This window comes from Scyliorhinus torazame, chromosome 5 (assembly GCF_047496885.1).
Source record: "Scyliorhinus torazame isolate Kashiwa2021f chromosome 5, sScyTor2.1, whole genome shotgun sequence".
Classification (NCBI taxonomy): domain Eukaryota; kingdom Metazoa; phylum Chordata; class Chondrichthyes; order Carcharhiniformes; family Scyliorhinidae; genus Scyliorhinus; species Scyliorhinus torazame.
This window is the reverse complement of record NC_092711.1, coordinates 2,130,301-2,151,493: the sequence shown is the minus strand read 5'-3', so window position 1 is coordinate 2,151,493 and position 21,193 is coordinate 2,130,301. Positions and strand designations below refer to the sequence as shown.

Sequence of the window (21,193 nt, the reverse complement as noted above, 5' to 3'; positions counted from 1 at the left end):
GAATAACAGATACCCGGGAGTGAGCTACAGACTGGAATCTAATCGAGGGGTTCGGAGTGGTTTATATATCGAATAACTGATACCCGGGAGTGAGTTACCGACTGGAATCTAATCGAGGGGTTCGGGATGGTTGATATATAGAATACCAGATACAGGGGAGTGAGTTACAGACTGGAATCTAATCGAGGGGTTCGGGGTGGTTTATATATAGAATAACTGATACCCGGGAGTGAGTTATAGACTGGAATCTAATCGAGGGGTTCGGGGTGGTTTATATATAGAATAACAGATACCCGGGAGAGAGTTACAGACTGGAATCTAATCGAGGGGTTCGGGGAGGTTTATATATGGAATAACAGATACCTAGGAGTGAGTTCCCGACTGGAATCTAATAGAGGGGTTCGGGGTGATTTATATATAGAATAACAGATACCCGGGAGTGAGTTACAGACTGGAATCTAATCGAGTGGTTCGGGGTAGTTTATATATAGAATAACAGATACCTGGGAGTGAGATACAGACTGGAATCTAATCGAGGGGTTCGGTTTGGTTTATATATAGAATAACAGATACCTGGGAGTGAGTTACAGACTGGAATCTAATCGAGGGGTTCGGGGTGGTTTATATATAGAATAACAGATACCCGGGAGTGAGTTGCAGACTGGAATCTAATCGAGGGGTTCAGGGTGGTTTATATAGAGAATAACAGATACCCGGGAGTGAGTTACAGACTGGAATCTAATCGAGGGGTTCAGGGTGGTTTATATATAGAATAACAGATACCCGGGAGTGAGTTACAGACTGGAATCTAATCGAGGGGTTCGGGGCTGTTTAGAAATAGAATAACAGATACCCGGGAGTGAGTTACAGACTGGAATCTAATCGAGGTGTTCGGAGTGGATTATATATAGAATAACAGATACCCGGGAGTGAGTTACAGACTGGAATCTGATCGAGGGGTTCGGGGTGGTTTATATATAGAATAACAGATACCCGGGAGTGAGTTACAGACTGGAATCTAATTGAGGGGGTTGGGTGGTTTATATATAGAATAACAGATACCCGGGAGTGTGTTACAGACTGGAATCTAATCGAGGGGTTCGGGGTGGTTTATATATAGAATAACAGATACCCGGGATTGAGTTACAGACTGGAATCTAATCGAGGGGCTCGGGGTGGTTTATATATAGAATAACAGATACCCGGGAGTGAGTTACAGACTGGAATCTAATCGAGGGGTTTGGGGTGGTTTATATATAGAATAACTGATACCCGGGAGTGAGTTCCAGACTGGAATCTAATCGAGGGGTTCGGAGTGGTTTATATATCGAATAACTGATACCCGGGAGTGAGTTACCGACTGGAATCTAATCGAGGGGTTCGGGATGGTTGATATATATAATAACAGATACCCGGGAGTGAGTTACAGACTGGAATCTAATCGAGTGGTTCAGGGTGGTTTATATATCGAATAACAGATACAGGGGAGTGAGTTACAGACTGGAATCTAATCGAGGGGTTCGTAGTGGTTTATATATAGAATAACAGATACCCGGGAGCGAGTTACAGACTGGAATCTAATCGAGGGGTTCGAGGTGGTTTATAGATTGAATAACAGATACCCGGGAGTGAGTTACAGACTGGAATCTGATCGAGGGGTTCGAGGTGGTTTATAGATTGAATAACAGATACCCGGGAGTGAATTACAGACTGGAATCTAATCGAGGGGTTCGGGGTGGTTTATATATAGAATGACAGATACCCGGGCGTGAGTTACAGTCTGGAATCTAATCGAGGGGTTCGGGGTGGTTTATATATAGAATAACAGATACCCGGGAGTGAGTTACAGACTGGAATCTGATCGAGGGGTTCGAGGTGGTTTATAGATTGAATAACAGATACCCGGGAGTGAATTACAGACTGGAATCTAATCGAGGGGTTCAGGGTGGTTTATATATAGAATAACAGATACCCGGGAGTGAGTTACAGACTGGAATCTGATCGAGGGGTTCGAGGTGGTTTATAGATTGAATAACAGATACCCGGGAGTGAATTACAGACTGGAATCTGATCGAGGGGTTCGAGGTGGTTTATAGATTGAATAACAGATACCCGGGAGTGAGTTACAGACTGGAATCTAATCGAGGGGTTCGGGGTGGTTTATATATAGAGTAACAGATACCCGGGAGTGAGTTACAGACTGGAATCTAATCGAGAGGTTCAGGGTGGTTTATATATAGAATAACAGATACCCGGGAGTGAGGTACAGACTGGAATCTCATCGAGGGATTCAGGATGGTTTATATATAGAATAACTGATACCCGGGAGTGAGTTACAGACTGGAATCTAATCGAGGGGTTCGGGGCGGTTTATATATAGAATAACAGATACCCGGGAGTGAGTTACAGACTGGAATCTAATCGAGGGGTTCGGGGTGATTTATATAGAGAATAACAGATACCCGGGAGTGAGTTACAGACTGGAATCTAATCGAGGGGTTCAGGGTGGTTTATATATAGAATAACAGATACCCGGGAGTGAGCTACAGACTGGAATCTAATCGAGGGGTTCGGAGTGGTTTATATATCGAATAACTGATACCCGGGAGTGAGTTACCGACTGGAATCTAATCGAGGGGTTCGGGATGGTTGATATATAGAATACTAGATACAGGGGAGTGAGTTACAGACTGGAATCTAATCGAGGGGTTCGGGGTGGTTTATATATAGAATAACTGATACCCGGGAGTGAGTTATAGACTGGAATCTAATCGAGGGGTTCGGGGTGGTTTATATATAGAATAACAGATACCCGGGAGAGAGTTACAGACTGGAATCTAATCGAGGGGTTCGGGGAGGTTTATATATGGAATAACAGATACCTAGGAGTGAGTTCCCGACTGGAATCTAATAGAGGGGTTCGGGGTGATTTATATATAGAATAACAGATACCCGGGAGTGAGTTACAGACTGGAATCTAATCGAGTGGTTCGGGGTAGTTTATATATAGAATAACAGATACCTGGGAGTGAGATACAGACTGGAATCTAATCGAGGGGTTCGGTTTGGTTTATATATAGAATAACAGATACCTGGGAGTGAGTTACAGACTGGAATCTAATCGAGGGGTTCGGGGTGGTTTATATATAGAATAACAGATACCCGGGAGTGAGTTGCAGACTGGAATCTAATCGAGGGGTTCAGGGTGGTTTATATAGAGAATAACAGATACCCGGGAGTGAGTTACAGACTGGAATCTAATCGAGGGGTTCAGGGTGGTTTATATATAGAATAACAGATACCCGGGAGTGAGTTACAGACTGGAATCTAATCGAGGGGTTCGGGGCTGTTTAGAAATAGAATAACAGATACCCGGGAGTGAGTTACAGACTGGAATCTAATCGAGGTGTTCGGAGTGGATTATATATAGAATAACAGATACCCGGGAGTGAGATACAGACTGGAATCTAATCGAGGAGTTCAGGGTGGTTTATATATAGAATAACAGATACCCGGGAGTGAGTTACAGACTGGAATCTGATCGAGGGGTTCGGGGTGGTTTATATATAGAATAACAGATACCCGGGAGTGAGTTACAGACTGGAATCTAATTGAGGGGGTTGGGTGGTTTATATATAGAATAACAGATACCCGGGAGTGTGTTACAGACTGGAATCTAATCGAGGGGTTCGGGGTGGTTTATATATAGAATAACAGATACCCGGGATTGAGTTACAGACTGGAATCTAATCGAGGGGCTCGGGGTGGTTTATATATAGAATAACAGATACCCGGGAGTGAGTTACAGACTGGAATCTAATCGAGGGGTTTGGGGTGGTTTATATATAGAATAACTGATACCCGGGAGTGAGTTCCAGACTGGAATCTAATCGAGGGGTTCGGAGTGGTTTATATATCGAATAACTGATACCCGGGAGTGAGTTACCGACTGGAATCTAATCGAGGGGTTCGGGATGGTTGATATATATAATAACAGATACCCGGGAGTGAGTTACAGACTGGAATCTAATCGAGTGGTTCAGGGTGGTTTATATATCGAATAACAGATACAGGGGAGTGAGTTACAGACTGGAATCTAATCGAGGGGTTCGTAGTGGTTTATATATAGAATAACAGATACCCGGGAGCGAGTTACAGACTGGAATCTAATCGAGGGGTTCGAGGTGGTTTATAGATTGAATAACAGATACCCGGGAGTGAGTTACAGACTGGAATCTGATCGAGGGGTTCGAGGTGGTTTATAGATTGAATAACAGATACCCGGGAGTGAATTACAGACTGGAATCTAATCGAGGGGTTCGGGGTGGTTTATATATAGAATGACAGATACCCGGGCGTGAGTTACAGTCTGGAATCTAATCGAGGGGTTCGGGGTGGTTTATATATAGAATAACAGATACCCGGGAGTGAGTTACAGACTGGAATCTGATCGAGGGGTTCGAGGTGGTTTATAGATTGAATAACAGATACCCGGGAGTGAATTACAGACTGGAATCTAATCGAGGGGTTCGGGGTGGTTTATATATAGAATAACAGATACCCGGGAGTGAGTTACAGACTGGAATCTGATCGAGGGGTTCGAGGTGGTTTATAGATTGAATAACAGATACCCGGGAGTGAATTACAGACTGGAATCTGATCGAGGGGTTCGAGGTGGTTTATAGATTGAATAACAGATACCCGGGAGTGAGTTACAGACTGGAATCTAATCGAGGGGTTCGGGGTGGTTTATATAGAGAATAACAGATACCCGGGAGTGAGTTACAGACTGGAATCTAATCGAGAGGTTCAGGGTGGTTTATATATAGAATAACAGATACCCGGGAGTGAGGTACAGACTGGAATCTCATCGAGGGATTCAGGATGGTTTATATATAGAATAACTGATACCCGGGAGTGAGTTACAGACTGGAATCTAATCGAGGGGTTAGGGGCGGTTTATATATAGAATAACAGATACCCGGGAGTGAGTTACAGACTGGAATCTAATCGAGGGGTTTGGGGTGGTTTATATATAGAATAACTGATACCCGGGAGTGAGTTACAGACTGGAATCTAATCGAGGGGTTCGGGGTGGTTTATATATAGAATAACTGATACCCGGGAGTGAGTTACAGACTGGAATCTAATCGAGGGGTTCGGGGTCGTTTATATATAGAATACCAGATACAGGGGAGTGAGTTACAGACTGGAATCTAATCGAGGGGTTCGGGGTGGTTTATATATAGAATAACAGATACCCGGGAGTGAGTTACAGACTGGAATCTAATCGAGGGGTTGGGGTGGTTGATATATATGGAATAACAGACACCCGGGAGAGAGTTACAGACTGGAATCTAATCGAGGGGTTCGTGGTGGTTTATATATAGAATAACAGACACCCGGGAGTGAGTTACAGACTGGAATCTAATCGAGGGGTTCGGAGTGGTTTATATATAGAATAACAGATACCCGGGAGTGAGTTACAGACTGGAATCTGATCGAGGGGTTCGGGGTGGTTTATATATAGAATAACTGATACCCGGGAGTGAGTTACAGACTGGAATCTAATCGAGGGGTTCGGGATGGTTTATATATAGAATACCAGATACCCGGGAGTGAGTTACAGACTGGAATCTAATCGAGGGGTTGGGGTGGTTGCTACATATAGAATAACAGATACCCGGGAGAGAGTTACAGACTGGAATCTAATCGAGGGGTTCGGGGAGGTTTATATATAGAATAACAGATACCCGGGAGTGAGTTACAGACTGGAATCTAATCGAGGGTTTCGGGGTGGTTTATATATAGAATAACAGATACCCGGGAGTGAGTTACAGACTGGAATCTAATCGAGAGGTTCACGATAGTTTATATACAGAATAATAGATACCCGGGAGTGAGTTACAGACTGGAATCTAATCGAGAGGTTCACGATAGTTTATATACAGAATAATAGATACCCGGGAGTGAGTTACAGACTAGAATCTAATCGAGGGGTTCGGGGTGGTTTATATATAGAATAACAGATACCCGGGAGAGAGTTACAGACTGGAATCTAATCGAGGGGTTCGGGGAGGTTTATATATAGAATAACAGATACCCGGGAGTGAGTTACAGACTGGAATCTAATCGAGGGTTTCGGGGTGGTTTATATATAGAATAACAGATACCCGGGAGTGAGTTACAGACTGGAATCTAATCGAGAGGTTCACGATAGTTTATATACAGAATAATAGATACCCGGGAGTGAGTTACAGACTGGAATCTAATCGAGAGGTTCACGATAGTTTATATACAGAATAATAGATACCCGGGAGTGAGTTACAGACTAGAATCTAATCGAGGGGTTCGGGGTGGTTTATATATAGAATAACAGATACCCGGGAGTGAGTTACAGACTGGAATCTAATCGCGGGGTTCGGTGAGGTTTATATATAGAATAACAGATACCTGGGAGTGAGTTCCTGACTGGAATCTAATCGAGGGTTCGGGGTGGTTTATATATAGAATAACAGATACCCGGGAGTGAGTTACAGACTGGAATCTAATCGAGGGGTTGGGGTGGTTGATATATATAGAATAACTGATACCCGGGAGAGAGTTACAGACTGGAATCTAATCGAGGGGTTCGGGGAGGTTTATATATGGAATAACAGATACCTAGGAGTGAGTTCCCGACTGGAATCTAATCGAGGGGTTCGGGGTGATTTATATATAGAATAACAGATACCCGGGAGTGAGTTACAGACTGGAATCTGATCGAGGGGTTCGAGGTGGTTTATAGATTGAATAACAGATACCCGGGAGTGAATTACAGACTGGAATCTAATCGAGGGGTTCGGGGTGGTTTATATATAGAATAACAGATACCCGGGAGTGAGTTACAGACTGGAATCTAATCGAGGGGTTCGGGGTGGTTTATATATAGAATAGCAGATACCCGGGAGTGAGTTACAGACTGGAATCTAATCGAGGTGTTCGGGGTGGTTTATATATAGAATAACAGATACCCGGGAGTGAGTTACAGACTGGAATCTAATCGAGGGTTTCGGGGTGGTTTATATATAGAATAACTGATACCCGGGAGTGAGTTACAGACTGGAATCTAATCGAGGGGTTCGGGGTGGTTTATATATAGAATAACTGATACCCGGGAGTGAGTTACAGACTGGAATCTAATCGAGGGGTTCGGGATCGTTTATATATAGAATACCAGATACAGGGGAGTGAGTTACAGACTGGAATCTAATCGAGGGGTTGGGGTGGTTGATATATATGGAATAACAGACACCCGGGAGAGAGTTACAGACTGGAATCTAATCGAGGGGTTCGTGGTGGTTTATATATAGAATAACAGATACCCGGGAGTGAGTTACAGACTGGAATCTGATCGAGGGGTTCGGGGTGGTTTATATATAGAATAACTGATACCCGGGAGTGAGTTACAGACTGGAATCTAATCGAGGGGTTCGGGATGGTTTATATATAGAATACCAGATACCCGGGAGTGAGTTACAGACTGGAATCTAATCGAGGGGTTGGGGTGGTTGCTACATATAGAATAACAGATACCCGGGAGAGAGTTACAGACTGGAATCTAATCGAGGGGTTCGGGGAGGTTTATATATGGAATAACAGATACCTAGGAGTGAGTTCCCGACTGGAATCTAATCGAGGGGTTCGGTGTGATTTATATATAGACTAACAGATACCCGGGAGTGAATTACAGACTGGAATCTAATCGAGTGGTTCAGGGTGATTTATATATAGAATAACAGATACCTGGGAGTGAGATACAGACTGGAATCTAATCGAGGGGTTCGGGGTGGTTTATATATAGAATAACAGATACCCGGGAGTGAGTTACAGACTGGAATCTAATCGAGAGGTTCACGATAGTTTATATACAGAATAATAGATACCCGGGAGTGAGTTACAGACTGGAATCTAATCGAGAGGTTCACGATAGTTTATATATAGAATAACAGATACCCGGGAGTGAGTTACAGACTGGAATCTAATCGCGGGGTTCGGTGAGGTTTATATATAGAATAACAGATACCTGGGAGTGAGTTCCTGACTGGAATCTAATCGAGGGTTCGGGGTGGTTTATATATAGAATAACAGATACCCGGGAGTGAGTTACAGACTGGAATCTAATCGAGGGGTTGGGGTGGTTGCTACATATAGAATAACAGATACCCGGGAGAGAGTTACAGACTGGAATCTAATCGAGGGGTTCGGGGAGGTTTATATATGGAATAACAGATACCTAGGAGTGAGTTCCCGACTGGAATCTAATCGAGGGGTTCGGTGTGATTTATATATAGACTAACAGATACCCGGGAGTGAATTACAGACTGGAATCTAATCGAGTGGTTCAGGGTGATTTATATATAGAATAACAGATACCTGGGAGTGAGATACAGACTGGAATCTAATCGAGGGGTTCGGGGTGGTTTATATATAGAATAACAGATACCCGGGAGTGAGTTACAGACTGGAATCTAATCGAGAGGTTCACGATAGTTTATATACAGAATAATAGATACCCGGGAGTGAGTTACAGACTGGAATCTAATCGAGAGGTTCACGATAGTTTATATATAGAATAACAGATACCCGGGAGTGAGTTACAGACTGGAATCTAATCGCGGGGTTCGGTGAGGTTTATATATAGAATAACAGATACCTGGGAGTGAGTTCCTGACTGGAATCTAATCGAGGGTTCGGGGTGGTTTATATATAGAATAACAGATACCCGGGAGTGAGTTACAGACTGGAATCTAATCGAGGGGTTCGGGGTGGTTTATATACAGAATAACAGATGCCTGGGAGTGAATTACAAACTGGAATCTAATCGAGGGGTTCGGGGTGGTTTATATATAGAATAACAGATACCCGGGAGTGAGTTACAGACTGGAATCTAATCGAGGGGTTCGGGGTGATTTATATATAGAATAACAGATACCCGGGAGTGAGTTACAGACTGGAATCTAATCGAGGGGTTCAGGGTGATTTATATATAGAATAACAGATACCCGGGAGTGAGTTACAGACTGGAATCTAATCGAGGTGTTCGGGGTGGATTATATATAGAATAATAGATACCCGGGAGTGAGTTACAGACTGGAATCTAATCGAGGGGTTCGGGGTGGTTTATATATAGAATAACAGATACCCGGGAGTGAGTTACAGACTGGAATCTAATCGAGGGGTTCGGGCTGATTTATAGATAGAATAACAGATACCCGGGAGTGAGTTACAGACTGGAATCTAATCGAGGGGTTCAGGGTGATTTATATATAGAATAACAGATACCCGGGAGTGAGTTACAGACTGGAATCTAATCGAGGTGTTCGGGGTGGATTATATATAGAATAATAGATACCCGGGAGTGAGTTACAGACTGGAATCGAATCGAGGGGTTCGGTGTGGTTTATATATAGAATAACAGATACCCGGGAGTGAGTTACAGACTGGAATCTAATCGAGGGGTTCGGGATGGTTTATATATAGAATAACAGATACCCGGGAGTGAGTTACAGACTGGAATCTAATCGAGGGGTTCGGTGTGGTTTATATATAGAATAACAGATACCCGGGAGTGAGTTGCAGACTGGAATCTAATCGAGGGGTTCGGGATGGTTTATATATAGAATAACAGATACCCGGGAGAGAGTTACAGACTCGAATCTAATCGAGGGGTTCAGGGTGGTTTATATATAGAATAACAGATACCCGGGAGTGAATTACACACTGGAATCTAATCGAGGGGTTCGGGGTGGTTTATATATAGAATAACAGATACCCGGGAGTGAGGTACAGACTGGAATCTCATCGAGGGATTCAGGATGGTTTATCTATAGAATAACAGATACCCGGGAGTGAGCTACAGACTGGAATCTAATCGAGGGGTTTGGGGTGGTTTATATATAGAATAACAGATACCCGGGAGTGAGTTACAGACTGGAATCTAATCGAGGGGTTTGGGGTGGTTTATATATAGAATAACTGATACCCGGGAGTGAGTTACAGACAGGAATCTAATCGAGGGGTTCGGGGTGGTTTATATATCGAATAACTGATACCCGGGAGTGAGTTACAGACTGGAATCTAATCGAGGGGTTCGGGGTGGTTTATATATAGAATAACAGATGCCCGGGAGTGAGTTACAGACTGGAATCTAATCGAGGGGTTCGGGGTGGTTTATATACAGAATAACAGATGCCCGGGAGTGAGTTACAGACTGGAATCTAATCGAGGGGTTCGGGGTGGTTTATATACAGAATAACAGATACCCGGGAGTGAGTTACAGACTGGAATCTAATCGAGGGGTTCGGGGTGGTTTATATATAGAATAACAGATACCCGGGAGTGAGTTACAGACTGGAATCTAATCGAGGGGTTCAGGGTGGTTTATATATAGAGTAACAGATACCCGGGAGTGAGTTACAGACTGGAATCTAATCGAGGGGTTCGGGGTGGTTTATATATAGAATAACAGATACCCAGGAGTGAGTTACAGACTGGAATCTAATCGAGGTGTTCGGGGTGGTTTATATATAGAATAACAGATACCCGGGAGTGAGTTACAGACTGGAATCTAATCGAGGGGTTCGGTGTGGTTTATATATACAATAACAGATACCCGGGAGTGAGTCACCGACTGGAATCTAATCGAGGGGTTCGGGGTGGTTTATATATCGAGTAACAGATACCCGGGAGTGAGTTACAGACTGGAATCTAATCGAGGGGATCGGGGTGGTTTATATATAGAATAACCGATACCCGGGAGTGAGTTACAGACTGGAATCTAATCGAGGGGTTCAGGGTGGTTTATATATAGAATAACAGATACCCGGGAGTGTGTTACAGACTGGAATCTAATCGAGGGGTTCGGGGTGGTTTATATATAGAATAACAGATACCCGGGAGTGTGTTACAGACTGGAATCTAATCGAGGTGTTCGGGGTGGTTTATATATAGAATAACAGATACCCGGGAGTGTGTTACAGACTGGAATCTAATCGAGGGGTTCGGGGTGGTTTATATATAGAATAACAGATACCCGGGAGTGAGTTACAGACTGGAATCTAATCAAGGGGTTCAGGGTGGTTTATATATAGAATAACAGATACCCCGGGAGTGAGTTACCGACTGGAATCTAATCGAGGGGTTCGGGGTGGTTTATATATAGAGAATAACAGATACCCGGGAGTGAGTTACAGACTGGAATCTAATCGAGGGGTTCGGGGTGGTTTATATATAGAATAACAGATACCCGGGAGTGAGTTACAGACTGGAAACTAATCGAGGGGTTCAGGGTGGTTTATATATAGAATAACAGATACCCGGGAGTGAGTTACAGACTGGAATCTAATCGAGGGGTTCGGGGTGGTTTATATATAGAATAACAGATACCCGGGAGTGAGTTACAGACTGGAAACTAATCGAGGGGTTCAGGGTGGTTTATATATAGAATAACAGATACCCGGGAGTGAGTTACAGACTGGAATCTAATCGAGGGGTTCGGGGTGGTTTATATATAGAATAACAGATACCCGGGAGTGAGTTACAGACTGGAATCTAATTGAGGGGTTCGGGGTGGTTTATATATAGAATAACAGATAACCGGGAGTGAGTTACAGACTGGAATCTAATCGAGGGGTTCGGGATGGTTTATATACAGAATAACAGATACCCGGGAGAGAGTTACAGACTGGAATCTAATCGAGGGGTTCGGGGTGGTTTATATATAGAATAACAGGTACCCGGGAGTGAGTTACAGACTGGAATCTAATCGAGGGGTTCGGGGTGGTTTATATATAGAATAACAGGTACCCGGGAGTGAGTTACAGACTGGAATCTAATCGAGGGGTTCGGGGTGGTTTATATATAGAATAACAGATACCCGGGAGTGAGTTACAGACTGGCATCTAATCGAGGGGTTCGGGGTGGTTTATATATAGAATAACAGATACCCGGGAGTGAGTTACAGACTGGCATCTAATCGAGGGGTTCGGGGTGGTTTATATATAGAGTAACAGATACACGGGGGTGTGAGTTACAGACTGGAATCTAATCGAGGGGTTCGGGGTGGTTTATATATAGAATAACAGATACCCGGGAGTGAGTTACAGACTGGAATCTAATCGAGGGGTTCGGGGTGGTTTATATATAGAATAACAGATACCCGGTAGTGAGTTACAGACTGGAATCTAATCGAGGGGTTCGGGGTGGTTTATATATAGAGTAACAGATACACGGGGGTGTGAGTTACAGACTGGCATCTAATCGAGGGGTTCGGGGTGGTTTATATATAGAATAACAGATACCCGGGAGTGAGTTACAGACTGGAATCTAATCGAGGGGTTCGGGGTGGTTTATATATAGAGTAACAGATACACGGGGGTGTGAGTTACAGACTGGAATCTAATCGAGGGGTTCGGGATGGTTTATATATAGAGTAACAGATACACGGGGGTGTGAGTTACAGACTGGAATCTAATCGAGGGGTTCGGGGTGGTTTATATATAGAATAACAGATACTGGGGAGTGAGTTACAGACTGGAATCTAATCGAGGGGTTCGGGGTGGTTTATATATAGAATAACAGATACCCGGGAGTGAGTTACAGACTGGCATCTAATCGAGGGGTTCGGGGTGGTTTATATATAGAATAACAGATACCCGGGAGTGAGTTACAGACTGGAATCTAATCGAGGGGTTCGGGGTGGTTTATATACAGAATAACAGATACCCGGGAGTGAGTTACAGACTGGAATCTAATCGAGGGGTTCGGGGTGGTTTATATATAGAATAACAGATACCCGGGAGTGAGTTACAGACTGGAATCTAATCGAGGGGTTCAGGGTGGTTTATATATAGAGTAACAGATACCCGGGAGTGAGTTACAGACTGGAATCTAATCGAGGGGTTCGGGGTGGTTTATATATAGAATAACAGATACCCAGGAGTGAGTTACAGACTGGAATCTAATCGAGGTGTTCGGGGTGGTTTATATATAGAATAACAGATACCCGGGAGTGAGTTACAGACTGGAATCTAATCGAGGGGTTCGGTGTGGTTTATATATACAATAACAGATACCCGGGAGTGAGTCACCGACTGGAATCTAATCGAGGGGTTCGGGGTGGTTTATATATCGAGTAACAGATACCCGGGAGTGAGTTACAGACTGGAATCTAATCGAGGGGATCGGGGTGGTTTATATATAGAATAACCGATACCCGGGAGTGAGTTACAGACTGGAATCTAATCGAGGGGTTCAGGGTGGTTTATATATAGAATAACAGATACCCGGGAGTGTGTTACAGACTGGAATCTAATCGAGGGGTTCGGGGTGGTTTATATATAGAATAACAGATACCCGGGAGTGTGTTACAGACTGGAATCTAATCGAGGTGTTCGGGGTGGTTTATATATAGAATAACAGATACCCGGGAGTGTGTTACAGACTGGAATCTAATCGAGGGGTTCGGGGTGGTTTATATATAGAATAACAGATACCCGGGAGTGAGTTACAGACTGGAATCTAATCAAGGGGTTCAGGGTGGTTTATATATAGAATAACAGATACCCCGGGAGTGAGTTACCGACTGGAATCTAATCGAGGGGTTCGGGGTGGTTTATATATAGAGAATAACAGATACCCGGGAGTGAGTTACAGACTGGAATCTAATCGAGGGGTTCGGGGTGGTTTATATATAGAATAACAGATACCCGGGAGTGAGTTACAGACTGGAAACTAATCGAGGGGTTCAGGGTGGTTTATATATAGAATAACAGATACCCGGGAGTGAGTTACAGACTGGAATCTAATCGAGGGGTTCGGGGTGGTTTATATATAGAGTAACAGATACACGGGGGTGTGAGTTACAGACTGGAATCTAATCGAGGGGTTCGGGGTGGTTTATATATAGAATAACAGATACTGGGGAGTGAGTTACAGACTGGAATCTAATCGAGGGGTTCGGGGTGGTTTATATATAGAATAACAGATACCCGGGAGTGAGTTACAGACTGGCATCTAATCGAGGGGTTCGGGGTGGTTTATATATAGAATAACAGATACCCGGGAGTGAGTTACAGACTGGAATCTAATCGAGGGGTTCGGGGTGGTTTATATATAGAATAACAGATACCGGGGAGTGAGTTACAGACTGGAATCTAATCGAGCGGTTCGGTGAGGTTTATATATAGAATAACAGATACCCGGGAGTGAGTTACAGACTGGAATCTAATCGAGGGTTCGGGGTGGTTTATATATAGAATAACAGATACCGGGGAGTCAGTTACAGACTGGAATCTAATCGAGGGGTTCGGTGAGGTTTATATATAGAATAAGATACCCGGGGGTGTGAGTTACAGACTGGAATCTAATCGAGGGTTCGGGGTGGTTTATATATAGAATAACATATACCCGGGAGTGAGTTGCAGACTGGAATCTAATCGAGTGGTTCGGGGTGGTTTATATATAGAATAACAGATACCCGGGAGTGAGTTACAGACTGGAATCTAATCGAGGGGTTCGGGGTGGTTTATATATAGAATAACAGATACCCGGGAGTGAGTTACAGACTGGAATCTAATCGAGGGGTTCGGGGTGGTTTATATATAGAATAACAGATACCCGGGAGTAAGTTACAGACTGGAATCTAATCGAGGGGTTCGGGGTGGTTTATATATCGAGTAACAGATACCCGGGAGTGAGTTACAGACTGGAATCTAATCGAGGGGATCGGGGTGGTTTATATATAGAATAACAGATACCCGGGAGTGTGTTACAGACTGGAATCTAATCGAGGGGTTCAGGGTGGTTTATATATAGAATAACAGATACCCGGGAGTGAGTTACAGACTGGAATCTAATCAAGGGGTTCAGGGTGGTTTATATATAGAATAACAGATACCCCGGGAGTGAGTTACCGACTGGAATCTAATCGAGGGGTTCGGGGTGGTTTATATATAGAGAATAACAGATACCCGGGAGTGAGTTACAGACTGGAATCTAATCGAGGGGTTCGGGGTGGTTTATATATAGAATAACAGATACCCGGGAGTGAGTTACAGACTGGAAACTAATCGAGGGGTTCAGGGTGGTTTATATATAGAATAACAGATACCCGGGAGTGAGTTACAGACTGGAATCTAATCGAGGGGTTCGGGGTGGTTTATATATAGAATAACAGATACCCGGGAGTGAGTTACAGACTGGAAACTAATCGAGGGGTTCAGGGTGGTTTATATATAGAATAACAGATACCCGGGAGTGAGTTACAGACTGGAATCTAATCGAGGGGTTCGGGGTGGTTTATATATAGAATAACAGATACCCGGGAGTGAGTTACAGACTGGAATCTAATTGAGGGGTTCGGGGTGGTTTATATATAGAATAACAGATAACCGGGAGTGAGTTACAGACTGGAATCTAATCGAGGGGTTCGGGATGGTTTATATACAGAATAACAGATACCCGGGAGAGAGTTACAGACTGGAATCTAATCGAGGGGTTCGGGGTGGTTTATATATAGAATAACAGGTACCCGGGAGTGAGTTACAGACTGGAATCTAATCGAGGGGTTCGGGGTGGTTTATATATAGAATAACAGGTACCCGGGAGTGAGTTACAGACTGGAATCTAATCGAGGGGTTCGGGGTGGTTTATATATAGAATAACAGATACCCGGGAGTGAGTTACAGACTGGCATCTAATCGAGGGGTTCGGGGTGGTTTATATATAGAATAACAGATACCCGGGAGTGAGTTACAGACTGGCATCTAATCGAGGGGTTCGGGGTGGTTTATATATAGAGTAACAGATACACGGGGGTGTGAGTTACAGACTGGAATCTAATCGAGGGGTTCGGGGTGGTTTATATATAGAATAACAGATACCCGGGAGTGAGTTACAGACTGGAATCTAATCGAGGGGTTCGGGGTGGTTTATATATAGAATAACAGATACCCGGTAGTGAGTTACAGACTGGAATCTAATCGAGGGGTTCGGGGTGGTTTATATATAGAGTAACAGATACACGGGGGTGTGAGTTACAGACTGGCATCTAATCGAGGGGTTCGGGGTGGTTTATATATAGAATAACAGATACCCGGGAGTGAGTTACAGACTGGAATCTAATCGAGGGGTTCGGGGTGGTTTATATATAGAGTAACAGATACACGGGGGTGTGAGTTACAGACTGGAATCTAATCGAGGGGTTCGGGATGGTTTATATATAGAGTAACAGATACACGGGGGTGTGAGTTACAGACTGGAATCTAATCGAGGGGTTCGGGGTGGTTTATATATAGAATAACAGATACTGGGGAGTGAGTTACAGACTGGAATCTAATCGAGGGGTTCGGGGTGGTTTATATATAGAATAACAGATACCCGGGAGTGAGTTACAGACTGGCATCTAATCGAGGGGTTCGGGGTGGTTTATATATAGAATAACAGATACCCGGGAGTGAGTTACAGACTGGAATCTAATCGAGGGGTTCGGGGTGGTTTATATATAGAATAACAGATACCGGGGAGTGAGTTACAGACTGGAATCTAATCGAGCGGTTCGGTGAGGTTTATATATAGAATAACAGATACCCGGGAGTGAGTTACAGACTGGAATCTAATCGAGGGTTCGGGGTGGTTTATATATAGAATAACAGATACCGGGGAGTCAGTTACAGACTGGAATCTAATCGAGGGGTTCGGTGAGGTTTATATATAGAATAACAGATACCCGGGGGTGTGAGTTACAGACTGGAATCTAATCGAGGGTTCGGGGTGGTTTATATATAGAATAACATATACCCGGGAGTGAGTTGCAGACTGGAATCTAATCGAGTGGTTCGGGGTGGTTTATATATAGAATAACAGATACCTAGGAGTGAGTTACAGACTGGAATCTAATCGAGGGGTTCGGGATGGTTTATATATAGAATAACAGATACCCGGGAGTGAGTTACAGACTGGAATCTAATCGAGGGGTTCGGGGTGGTTTATATATAGAATAACAGATACCCGGGAGTAAGTTACAGACTGGAATCTAATCGAGGGGTTCGGGGTGGTTTATATATAGAATAACAGACACCGGGGAGTGAGTTACCGACTGGAATCTAATCGAGGGGTTCGGGGTGGTTTATATATAGAATAACAGATACCCGGGAGTGAGTTACAGACTGGAATCTAATCGAGGGGTTCGGGGTGGTTTATATATAGAATAACAGATACCCGGGAGTGAGTTACAGACTGGAATCTAATCGAGGGGTTCGAGGTGGTTTATATATAGAATAACAGATACCCGGGAGTGAGTTACAGACTGGAATCTAATCGAAAGGTTCAGCGTGGTTTATATATCGAATAACAGGTACCCGGGAGTGAGTTACAGACTGGAATCTAATCGAGGGGTTCGGGGTGGTTTTTTCTAGAATAACAGACACCCGGGAGTGAGTTACAGACTGGAATCTAATCGAGGGGTTCGGGGTGGTTTATATATAGAATAACAGATACCCGGGAGTGAGTTACAGACTGGAATCTAATCGAGGGGTTCGGGGTGGTTTATATATCGAATAACAGGTACCCGGGAGTGAGTTACAGACTGGAATCTATTCGAGGGGTTCGGTGTGGTTTATATATCGAATAACAGGTACCCGGGAGTGAGTTACAGACTGGAATCTATTCGAGGGATTCGACGTGGTGTATATATAGAATAACAGGTACCCGGGAGTGAGTTACAGACTGGAATCTAATCGAGGGGTTCAGCGTGGGATTAACAATGTCTGTTTTGCTGCAGGTACCTGTGCTGAGAATGTCTTGATCGGCCCGTCCGACTCTCACGGTGAGTTGTCTATCTGAGTTCACCTGAAATATTTCAACCTGTCCCAATGATAATTTCAATTCTGAAAGCTTTGTTTAATATCATTCTCTTACACTCTCTTTCTATCTCTCTCTGGTTCTTTCGCTCCCTCCCTTTTTGTCTCCATCTCCTTTTCTGTCTCCCTCGTTTCTCGTTGTTTTCCTATATCTCTCTCTATTTTTTTTCTCTCTCTCTCCCACTTCTCTGTCTCTCACTCTCGACGTGTCTCTATTAATTCATCTCTCTCCTCTTCTCGATCTATCTCCCCATTTCTCTCTCTCGCCCTGTGTATCGCTCCCTGTCCCTCTCCCCGTCTCGCTCTCACCCTACTCTCTCTATCCCTGTATTTATCTACCCCGTCTCTCTGTCCCTCTCTCTCCCCGTCTCTCGCTCTCCACGTCTCTCGCTCCGCGTCTCTCTCTCTCTCCCCGACTCTCTCTCCCTCCCCGTCTCTCTCTCCCTCCCCGTCTCTCTCTCACTCTTCCTCCCCGTCTCTCTCTCTCCCTCTCTCACTCGCCCTGTCTCTCTCTCCCTCCCCGTCTCTCTCTCTCCCGTCTTTCTCTCACTCTTCCTCCCCGTCTCTCTCTCTCTCTCTCTCACTCGCCCTGTCTCTCTCTCGCTCCGTCCCTTTCTCCCCCTCTCTCTCTTCCCCCATCTCTCTCTCCCCCATCTCTCTTCCCCATCGCTCTCTCTCTCTCTCCCCGTCTCTCTCTCTCTACCCCTCTCTCTCCGTCTCCGTCTCTCTCTCTCTCTCTTTCCCTGTCTCTCTCTCTCTCTGTCCCTCTCTCCCCCGTCTCTCTCGCTCCCCCCCTCTCTCTCTTTCCCTGTCTCTCTCTCTCTCCGTCCCTCTCTCCCCCGTCTCTCTTGCTCCCCCCCTCTCCCCGTTCTTTTCCCCCCGTCTCTCTCTCTCTCCCATCTCTCTGCCTCTCTCTCCCTGTCTCTCTCTCTGTCTCTCACTCCGTTTCTCTCTCTCTGTCTCTCTCTCTCTCCCATCTCTCTGCCTCTCTCTCCCTGTCTCTCTCTCTGTCTCTCACTCCGTTTCTCTCTCTCTGTGTCTCTCTCTCCCGTCACTCTCTCTCCCTCCCCGTCTCTCTCTCTCTCTCTCTCCCCTCCCCCTCTCTCTCCGTCTCCCTCTCTCCCCCTGTCTCTCTCTCCGTCTCCCCCGTCTCTCTCGCTCTCCCTCTCTCCCCCGTTCTCTCTCCCCCGTTCTCTCTCCCCCCTGTCTCTCTCTCCCTGTCTCTCTCTCTCTCTCTCCCCCATCTCTCTGCCTCTCTCTCCTGTCTCTCTCTCGCCCCGTCTCTCTGCCTCTCTCTCACCCTGTCTCTCTCTCCCCCCCTACTCTCTCCCCCCTCTCTCTCTCCCCCTGTTCTCTCTCCCCCGTCTCCCTCTCTCCCCTGTCTCTCTCTCTTTCCCTCCATCTCTCTGCCTCTCTCTCCTGTCTCTCTCTCCCCGTGCCTGTCTCTCCCCGTCTCTCTCGCTCTCCCCATCTCTCTGCCTCTCTCTCACCCTGTCTCTCTCCCCCTGTCTCTCTATCTCCCTGTCTCCCTCCCTCCCCTGTCTCTCTCTCTCTCTCACCCCATCTCTCTGCCTCTCTCTCCTGTCTCTCCCTCCCCCTACTCTCTCCCCCATGCCTCTCTCTCCCGTCTCTCTCTCTCTCTCCCTGTATCCCTCTCTCCCCTGTCTCTCTCTCTCTTCCCCCATCTCTCTGCCTCTCTCTCCTGTCTCTCTCTCTCCCCCTACTCTCTCCCCCGTCTCTCTCTCTCCCCATCTCTCTGCCTCTCTCCTGTCTCTCTCTCTCCCCCGTCTCTCTCTCTCCCCATCTCGCTGCCTCTCTCCTGTCTCTCTCTCTCCCCCGTCTCTCTCTCTCCCCATCTCTCTGCCTCTCTCTGCCTCTCTCTCTCCCCCGTCTCTCTCTCTCCCCATCTCTCTGCCTCTCTCCTGTCTCTCTCTCCCCCGTCTCTCTCTCTCCCCATCTCTCTGCCTCTCTCCTGTCTCTCTCTCTCCCCCGTCTCTCTCTCTCCCCATCTCTCTGCCTCTCTCCTGTCTCTCTCTCTCCCCCGTCTCTCTCTCTCCCCCATCTCTCTGCCTCTCTCCTGTCTCTCTCTCTCGCCCGTCTCTCTCTCTCCCCATCTCTCTGCCTCTCTCCTGTCTCTCTCTCTCCCCCGTCTCTCTCTCTCCCCATCTCTCTGCCTCTCTCCTGTCTCTCTCTCTCCCCCCGTCTCTCTCTCTCCCCATCGCTCTGCCTCTCTCCTGTCTCTCTCTCTCGCCCGTCTCTCTCTCTCCCCATCTCTCTGCCTCTCTCCTGTCTCTCTCTCTCCCCCGTCTCTCTCTCTCCCCATCTCTCTGCCTCTCTCCTGTCTCTCTCTCTCCCCCGTCTCTCTCTCTCCCCATCTCTCTGCCTCTCTCCTGTCTCTCTCTCTCGCCCGTCTCTCTCTCTCCCCATCTCTCTGCCTCTCTCCTGTCTCTCTCTCTCCCCCGTCTCTCTCTCTCCCCATCTCTCTGCCTCTCTCCTGTCTCTCTCTCCCCCGTCTCTCTCTCTCCCCATCTCGCTGCCTCTCTCCTGTCTCTCTCTCTCCCCCCCTACTCTCTCCCCGTCTCTCTCTCTCTCTCTTTCCCCCGTCTCTCTCTCCCCCTGCCTCCCAGGTGCCTGTGGTGGGATTGGCGAGAGACTGACGGAATTCCAAGGTGTCATCCGAAGTCCGGTTCCCCGGGACTGGTTCGACGAGCTGAACTGCACCTGGGTCATCGTGGCCTCAGTGCGGGAGGTGGTCAACGTCAGGTGAGAGGCTGGATGGCGTGACCCCCCCCCCCCTCCAGCCGTAACACCCACCCTCACCGCAGGCCCCGAGAGGGTGGTCTGAGCGGCTTCGCGCTGACGTTCCTGGCGGTACTAACGCCTCCCTCCCTCTCTCTCCAGGTTCGACGCCTTCGAACTGGCCTGTTACTCGGGCCTACTGACCCTCTGGAGCCCTGGCCGAACTCCCAGCAGGCTGTGCAGCACCTACCGGCCGCGATCTTTGACCTTCTTGGGCGGGAGCGTCCACATACACCTGAGGGCAGCCTATGGATCTCGTTTTGGGTTCAAGTTGTCCTTCGTCAGAGGTGCGATGGTCACTGCTGACCAATACACAGCCCCTACACCCCTCCCTATCTCTGTAACATCCTCCAGCCCCTACACCCCTCCCTATCTCTGTAACCTCCTCCAGCCCCTACACCCCTCCCTATCTCTGTAACCTCCTCCAGCCCCTACACCCCTCCCTATCTCTGTAACCTCCTCCAGCCCCTACACCCCTCCCTATCTCTGTAACC

General features: G+C 46.2%; 1 long non-coding RNA gene across 1 annotated transcript; it reads left to right on the top strand.

The window, feature by feature from the left end:
- The first annotated feature begins 17,770 nt into the window (after positions 1 to 17,770).
- LOC140422627 (uncharacterized) lies at positions 17,771 to 21,022 on the top strand. Its single transcript, XR_011947525.1, has 3 exons — positions 17,771 to 17,866; positions 20,528 to 20,663; positions 20,802 to 21,022. It is a non-coding gene; the product is annotated as an uncharacterized lncRNA (long non-coding RNA).
- Positions 21,023 to 21,193: the final 171 nt, after the last annotated feature.